This window comes from Octodon degus, unplaced genomic scaffold (genome assembly GCF_000260255.1).
Source record: "Octodon degus isolate 3935 unplaced genomic scaffold, OctDeg1.0 scaffold00317, whole genome shotgun sequence".
Lineage (NCBI taxonomy): Eukaryota > Metazoa > Chordata > Mammalia > Rodentia > Octodontidae > Octodon > Octodon degus.
Genome location: NW_004524893.1, coordinates 1 through 9,355, shown reverse-complemented (window position 1 = coordinate 9,355; position 9,355 = coordinate 1).

Below are 9,355 nucleotides of genomic sequence, written 5' to 3'. Positions count from 1 at the left end.
CAACATGGCTTTACTTCTTATACTTCATTTTTATACTTTTCTGCTGGATGGTTAAGACCAAGATAAAGCAAGACCTATGTAACAAGAATTGTAGCTTTTGTATCTGATAAGTTTAGTCAAATCCTTTCAGGATTTATTCTGAGACCCTGTACCTCAGTTTGTAGATCCTTTGTCAGTGTCAGTCATGTGGATGAGTCACGGTCATGGCTTCACCAATTTGCTCTCTGTGAAAGCCTGAGAAAATGTTTTCTTCTCCATGTGACTCTCCTTAGGCACACTCTACATCATTGATCAGTTTCCCCTGTGGCCGCATAATCTCTTTGATCAGCAAATTTGGGACACAACCGAGTTACATGATGTTGCAGTATAAATTCTCATATGTCCTGAGTCCTAATTGAACTTGGAAGGCTAGGGCCAAAATATTAGCTTTCCTTGCAGCCCTCCTTTGCCAGACCGTTTCGTATGCCACTGAGCTATCTCCCTGGGCCACAGGTATTACTTTTAAAAAATACTATTTTAACCTATTTATTGTGTTTATTGCTTAATATCATTTCTAGTAGGAACAAAGATTCATAAGAGCAACTACTTTACCTCTTTTATTTACCATAGAAACCTAATTTCCATAATAGTTTCTGGCACATAGTAGGTGTCCAAAATATGTTTATGATATATGAATTGTTCCATGGTCACTAAAATATATTTTAAGTGCATATTTCCCACAAAAATTCACAGAAATTTAGTTTCCCCTGTAAATGGCTTCACTAAAACAAAACCTACTTACACATAGTCCAGATGTAATAAGCCCAAAAAAGCCACTAAACCTTGCCTCATTTTACCCTCTTTGACACCACTGAACAGAAACTGAAGAAAGCTCATGGAAAGAAATAGAGGCCACAAAAAGTTTGACACAGGCAATAGTTAAACCATGAACTTGAAGTCAGAATTCCTGAGTCCAAAACATAACTTCAGCAGATGCTACTGAATGATTTTGGAGCTTTTGATGTTTCTGCTTTCTTATCAGTAAGGAGTGGGGACAAAAATATCTATAGTACATATAATGACCAATGAGGCAACAGCCAATAGCAGTTCCAACAGCGTCTGGTTCATGATGAATGTACACAAAACTAAAAGGTTTTTACTCAGTGGGCTTCCTGTGGGCATGGAGTCTTGTTCTATCAGTAGAAGATACAGATATAGATGATAGTGTGGATATGGCTATAATGACAGACTGAGTTAATTAATTTACTATGATTAAAACAAATTCTTGAGATAAACTATTTCATGAAGAAAACAATTATGCCCCAAATCTTAGAATTTTCAGTTCATGATCAGTTGGCTTTGTGGATTTTGGGCCTAAGAAGAGGTGGTACACTGTGGTGGAGACTAATATGTGGCTAAACAAAGTCTGTTCACCTCATGGCCAGGATGGGAAAACATGAGAGAAGTAAAGATCAAGTCCCACAAAATTTAAAGAGATGTCTCAGCTAATGCTTTTCCTAAAGGTTCCACAAATACTATATCTAGTTGTGCCACTGTGGAGACAACTTATTTAATATGTAGGTTTTCAGGGATGTTCCATATGTAAATGGTAGCACAGATATGGTTACTGTAGGTCAGATTCTCTGCAGATGTAAATGTTATAAGAAACAAGTTATAAGAAATTAAAAGGAAGAAGAAGAAAATGTAACCAACAACTGTCCCCTCTGTAAGACAGTAAGTTGTATCTGCATTTTCATTTGATAATAAATAGTGTGTAAAATATCTGTTCCTTGTTATGTCTAAGATGTTTGATATTCAGACAGATAGTGAGGTTAAGATCAACTGCCTACGTTTTAGGGTAGTAATAATAAACTTCTCTTCTGGAGGATTAACAACCTAAGTTTGAAGACTAAAAATTAGAGAAAAAGAATGGCTACAAGGACAGCCAACATTTTTGGCCTTAGCCTTTCAATGTCAGTGAAGACTCAAGGAGATTATGGGGCCACAGAGGAAAGTGATAAAAGATGTAGAATGTGCCTAAGGAGATTCACATGGAGGGAAAACATTCTCTCAGGATTTCACAGAAACAGAATTGAGGGGAGCTAACATAAATACAATTTCCAAATTTAATATCTGCTTAGCTGCACAGACATAATGATTGCTCTTACTGTATAAAATATGAACCCATTAATTACAAAAGTTTGTCAACTGCTAAGTATTTCTACCCATTATTTCTGTCTCCAACTGTAGCTCTGTAAATACAACACTAAAAATGACTTAACCATATAATTGCTTGGGTAAGAATTTCAGTAAGTGCTAAGGTTATAACTGCACCAAAGCTCTACACCAAAGGTCAAAGGATAGTGCTATACAAAATTACAAAGGGAAGGAGCAAAATATAAGCTCAGGACCTGAGCCTACCCAGAACACATGCACAAGACACTAGCACAAAAGAAATTGGGAGGCTCAAAACTGAAATGTCTCAATTCATAGAATCTGAAGTAAAAAAAATAACTGTAGAAAGGTATAGAGGAAATAATATCAGAAATAATTCTGAAATAAAAAGAAATCTCTGAATTAATAGCATCTGAAGTAAAGAGTCAACTGCAGAAATATATAGAGGATATCAGATCAGAAATAATCTCTGAGGTAAAAAAGAAATGATACCTATAATGAAAGAATTAATAACTGCTACTAAAGAAGACACTGATAAAAATATTTGAGGAGTATAAAAAATTATGGAAGCCTGGAATGACGAATATAGGAAAGAAATAGATCTCATGAAGAAGCATCAAAGAGATATAGGGGAACTTAAATCTCAATCACAAGCTTGCAAACCGTTTGAATGAAAGTGAAGATGCAGTTTCAGATCTTGAAGATGCCATCTCAACTAGTGAAAAAGTAGAAAAGATTTTTGAAAAACAACTACACTACAAGAAAAAAATAACTCATCACCTGAAAGATGATGCAAAGATTAATAACATGAGACTACCAGGCATTAATGAGAATGGAGTCAATACAAATGATATAAAAAATATGGGCAGAAGTAATAGCAGAAAACTTCCCAACTATGGGGAAACAATCTGACATTCAGTAACTGATGCATATAGAAATCCAAATAATATCAACTCAATTAAAAGTATGCTGAGACATATGATAGTGAAGATCCCAGAAATTCAGCATAAGAACAATGTAATGAAAGCATCTAGACAAAAGAAACAGATCACATTTAAAGGAAAACCTATCAGAATAATGACAAACTTCTCTTCACAGACCATGAAGTCAAGAAGAGCATGAAACAGAGTTCTTCAAGTCCTCTATGAAAACAAATTCAGCACAGATGACTATATCCTGCAAAACTCTCTTTCAAGTTTAATGGAGAAATGAAACACCTCCATGACAAAGAACAACTAAAGAATTTCATGATGACAAAGCCAACCCTACGCACACTACTAAAAGTTAATCTAGAGAAGGACCAGAGTGACCAGAACTCCATGAATGAGAACAGAAAGAAACCAGCAAATAGAGCAAACAATTAAACAGGAGAAAAAGAAGTAAACAACAGCAAGTAAATAACATGCCAGGCATGAATCAATATATCTCAATTATAACCATCAATGTAAATGGACACAATTCACCAATTAAAAGAAAGAGACGGTACAGTAAATCAGGAAGCAAAATCCAACCATATCCTATATAAAAGAAACACACATCTCATAAAGAAATTCTGAGGCTGAAATTCAAAGGGTGGAAAGCAATACTACAAACCACAGCACCTCAGAAAAAAGCAGGGGTAGCAATCCTATTCACAGAGAGTCAGAACGTCAAACTAAGAAAGTTCAAATGAAATAAAGAAGGCCACTACATACTAATTAAGGGGAAAGTTCATCACGAAGAGGTAAAAGTCATAAATATGTCTTAACTGAAAACTAGAGCACCCAATAATATAAGACAAATCTTTTCTTTCTTCAGAAATCATAATGGAAATGAAAGTTTTTATATCCAATACCACAGTCTTGACAGGAGACATTAACACCCCAATATCACAAAAAGATAGGTCAAGCAGAAAAAATTAGCAAGGAAGTAACAGAACTGAACCAGAACTCGGAATAAATGGACCTAGTGGTCACATACAGTGTGATCCACCCAACCACAGCTGAATACACATTTTTTTTTCAGCTGCACATGGATCCTTTTCTAAAATAGACCACATTCTAGTCTATAAGTCATGCTTAAGTATATGTAAGAAAACAGAAATTATCCCATGCATATTAGCCAACCACAGTGCAATGAAACTGCAAATAAATGACACAACACCGTACTCTGCAACCAATGGGTCACAGAAGAAAGTAAACAAGAAATTAAATAATATCTACCATTCAATGAAAATCCAAGCGAACATCGGAATTTATGCAATGAAATGAAAGCAGTTCTTAGAAGGAAATATAGAGCTGTGAACTCACACATTAGGAAAACAGAAAGTGAACAAATAAATACCCTAATGCTGCAACTCAAATGTGTAGAAAAGGAAGATCAAACTAAATCCAAAGATGAGAGGAAATTATAAAAATTGGAGCACAAATTAATTTAATCGAGACAAAGGAAAAAATTAAAAGAATTAAGCAATCGAAAAGCTGATTATTTGAGAGAATAAGTAAAATTGATAAGCCCCTAGCAAGCCTTATCAAAAAAGGGGAAAAAACCCCTCAAATATAGGCAATAAGGAATGAAAAAGGTGAGTTTATCACAGACTGAGTGAAAATTCAGAAGATTATCAATAGCTACTTTGAGAATCTTTACTCTCACAGAATAGAAGACACAGAAGAAATGGACAGGTTTCTACAAATTACTAAACCTGAATCAAGAATACATAAGAACTCTCAATAATGCAATAACAGCCAATGAAATACAAAATGTAACAAAAACCCTACAGACAAAGAAAATATCCAAGTGCTGAGGGATTCACAGCTGATATCTAGAAGAAATTTACGAAGACATAACCACAATACTCCTGAAACTCTTCAATGAAATTGAAAAGGAAGCAATCCTCCCAAATTGTTCCTGGAACCAAGTATTATACTGATACCAAAACCACGGAAAGCTGCAACTTAAGAAAAAAGAACTGCAGGCCAATCTCACTCATGAACATAGATGAAAAAATCCTCAATAAAATCCTAGAAATAGATTACAACAAATCAACAAAAGATTATACACCATGACCAGGTAGGATTCATGACAAGGATGCAAGAATGGTTCAATATATGCAAATCTAAAAATGTAATACACTATGTCAGTAAAGCCAAATCTAAAAACCACATGATCATCTCAATTGATGCAGAAAAGGCTTTTGACAAAGTCGAACACGCATGCATGTTCAAAGTCTTACAGAAAGTTGGGATAGCTTCTACTTCAATCTGATAAAAGCCATCTATGAGAACCCAACAGATAACATAATTCTAAATGAGGAAAAACTGAAATCTTTTACCTTCAGGTCTAGTACAAGACAAGGATGCCTTCTATCACCATTCATATTTAATATCGTTCTGGAAACATTAGCTAGAGCCATTAGACAAGAGAGACAAATAAAAGGGATAAGTATAGGTAAAGAAGAAGTTAAAGTATCATTATTTGCAGATGGGATAGTGCTTTACTTGGAAGACCCAAAAAACTCCACCAAGAAGCTACTAGGATTAATGCACAAATTCAGTAGCATAACAGGATACAAAGTCTTTACCCAAAACTCAAAAGCATTTCTCTACACAGATAACAAACACACTGAGGGAGAAATTAGAGAAACAATAACTTTTACAATACTACCACAGAAAATGAAATACCTAGGTAATAATCTAACAGAAGAAATCAAAGATCTATTCTATGAAAATTGCAGTAGTCTGAAAAAAGAGACTACAAAAGATTTCAGAAAATGGAAAGATATTCCCTGCTCCTGGATAGGAGGAATCATCATTGTGAAGATAGCCATACTCCAAAAACTGTTATATAGATTTAATGCACTCCCAATCAAAATTCCACCTCTCAGACATAGAGAAATCATTCCTAAAATTTATTTGGAACAACAAAAATCTTAGAATAGCAAACGCAATCCTGAGCAATAAAGACAAGGCAGGATGCATTACAATTACTGACTTGAAATTGTACTACAAAGCTACTGTGATTAAATCAGCATGGTATTGGACAAAAAAGATAGACCTGAGGATCAATGCAATAGATTTGCAGATGCAAAATAACTACAAACACACTCAGTCAATTTATCTTTGACAAAGGGGCCAAGCATACTCACAGGAAGGAAGATAGCCTCTTCAACAAATAGTGCTGGAAAAACTGGCTCTCTACATGCTGAAAACTAAAACTTGTCCCACATCTGCAACCATGCACTAAACCTAAGTCAAAGTGGACTAAAGATCTAAACATTAAAACAGAAACACTAAATCTCCTGGAAGAGAAAATAGGAAGAAATCTTGCAGACATAGGGATAGGCAAACAGTTCATGGACAAAAATCAAACTGCATGGGTGACACTTGAAAGGATTAAGAAGTAGGAATTCCTCTTTTTGAGAAGTTTTTGCACGTCAAAATAAATGACCAACAAAGTAAAAGAACAATCCACAAATTGGGGATTTTTCTTAACTAATAAACTCTCAGATAAAGGTCTTTCTTGAACTTATTAAGAACTACAAAAACAGGGCTTTCCTGCTTCCAGCTGCACGGAGGCAGCTCATGTGTCTGGGACACTCCAAAGGTAGGACTTTTCTTTGCACACCCGAGGCCGCCAACATTGGCTTTGCAGCTGTCATCATGCCACAGAATGAATATATTGAAATACATCGTAAACGCTATGGATACTGCTTGGATTACCATGAGAGAAAGAGAAAGAAGGAAAGTCAAGAGGCTAATGAACGTTCAAAGAAGGAAAAAAAAAGAAGAAGAAAAATAAAAAAGAATGATGAAAAGACTCCATAAGGAGCTGTATCTGCCTACCTGCTGGACAGGGATGGACAGTCTCGTGCAAAAGTATTTTCCAACATTATTAAACAGAAATGAAAAGAAAAGGTGGGAAAATGGGAAGATCCTCTGCCCAACTAAGGAGAAACAGCAGTATTAAAAGTTATTCGAACTGGAAAAAAAAAAAAAAAAAAAGAAGGCGTGGAAGAGGATGGTTACTAAAGTCTGCTTTGTTGGAGATGTCTTTACAAGAAAACCACCTAAATATAAAAGATTTATTAGATCAATGTTTTAAGAAGGCCCATATAATGCATCCTGAACTGAAAGCCACTTTTCCCTGCCAATACTTGGTGTGAAAAAGATCCTTCATTGCCACTGTATACTACTTTAGGTGAGACTACCAAAGGAACAGTGATTGAGATGAATGTGAGTGAGTTGGGCCTTGTGACACAAGAAGACAAAGTTATCTGGGGTAACTAGATATGCCTAGGTAACCAACAATCCTGAAAATGATGGATGCATCAATGCAGTCTTACTAGTTTGAAAAATGTTTCATACAGTAACTTCTTAAACTTATTGAAAACTACAGACCAATCAGGAAAACCATAATTTGAATAGTTCTCATGGCTATATTAAATTTTAAAAACATTAAAATTGTCCACTTTTACAAATTGGTCTTTTATTAGGGGTCTGCTAAGGGCTTACATGTTAATGAGATTGAACCATTTGAAAAAGTAAACATAAATCTTTGCATTAAAGGGTGGGTACTCAGTAACACAGATCTCTCATTCCTAGAAAGCTAGCAGTATTTAAAGTCAGTGCATATAAGAAGGTTATATGTTAGGTGTGCATCTCAAGTATTTTGATCTGAACTAAATGATCATGGCTTTAAAAAAAAAACATATTAGGGCCCAAAATTTAAAGACCCAATCCAGAAATGGACATCTGTATGAACACACACTTCTCAGAGGATGAAAGTTTAGAAGCTAATAAATACAGGAAAAAATTCTCCACATGACTAGCGATCCATGAAATGCAAATTAAAACAATACTGAGATACCATCTCACCCCAGAAAGAATGGCTATCATCAAGAAATCCACCAACAACAAATGTTGTAGAGGCTGTGGGGGAAAAGGAACTCTTCTCCACTGCTGGTGGGAAAGTAGACTGGTGCAACCATTATGGAAATCAGTGTGGAGACTCCTTAAAAAAGTAGGACTGGCAATCCCACTTAAACCAACTATCCCCCTACTGGGAATTTACCCAGAGGAACTGAAGACATCATATCATAGTGATATATGTGCACCTATGTTTATAGCAGCACAATTTGTGATACCCAAATTTTTTTAAACATTTATTTATTTATTTATTTATTTAGTGTGTGTGTGTGGCCAGCTCAGCCCACCAGGGGGCGGGGCTGGCTGTCATGTGGTGCTGGGGGATCGAACCGCGGTCCCTGTGCTTTGCCAAGCTTGTTCCAAGTAGGTGCTTTAGACCACTGTCACCAGCCCCGATACCCAAATTTTGGAGGCAAGCAAAATGCCTATCACCTAAGGAATGGATGAAAACGATGTGGTATTTTTATACAGTGGAGTATTATGCATCTATAAAGAATGACAAATTCAAAGCTTTCATATTTAAGTGGCTACCAGTTGAAGATATATTCATAACTTAAATAAACATGTGTAAATATCATATAGTCTCCGTAGTGTAAGAACTCAAAAGAAGAAATAAAAATAGAAAGGTATAACACAACTAAATGGAAAGCAAGAACTTAAGGATAAAACAATCAAGAGAGGGCAAGGAGAAAACCTAGGAAATATGATAGGGCTAAAACCACAGATTTATATGCATAAGATGATTAAAGCAATGATCCTGAGAATTTCCATCAGGTTTTTGAAACTAGCAATTAATTGGGAGATTCTCACCCTAAATAACTATATGCTGATATCTGTACTAAGCAACTGCACTGAAGATGGCAATGTGTAATACTAGGGCCATGTTTGGAATGCCTGTCATACTGGTCTTCTGACAGCGTACTGCTTCTAATGTCATATCAACTACTGCTATACTCTCTCTCAAGTAAATGTTTGCTTTTAAGAAGGGTAATAAATGCAGACAAGAGAGAAGAAAAAAATGTCTTAGGGCTGTCCTGCTACAATGTTGTGTACATGGTTAGATTTCTAAACTTCTGTGTAAAAATTTGTAATTGTTTATTTATGTTCTTATTTTTTATTTTTTTGTTCTTTTTTTCTATTTATCCATCTGTATGGATTTAAAGTTCAGCATATCAATGACTTACAGAAAATATCTGACTCGTGTTATGTCTAAGGCATTTGATATCCCAAAAGACACTGATGTTAAGCTCAACAGCCTATGTTCCAGAAAAATAATATCATTAACCTTCTCTTCTGGA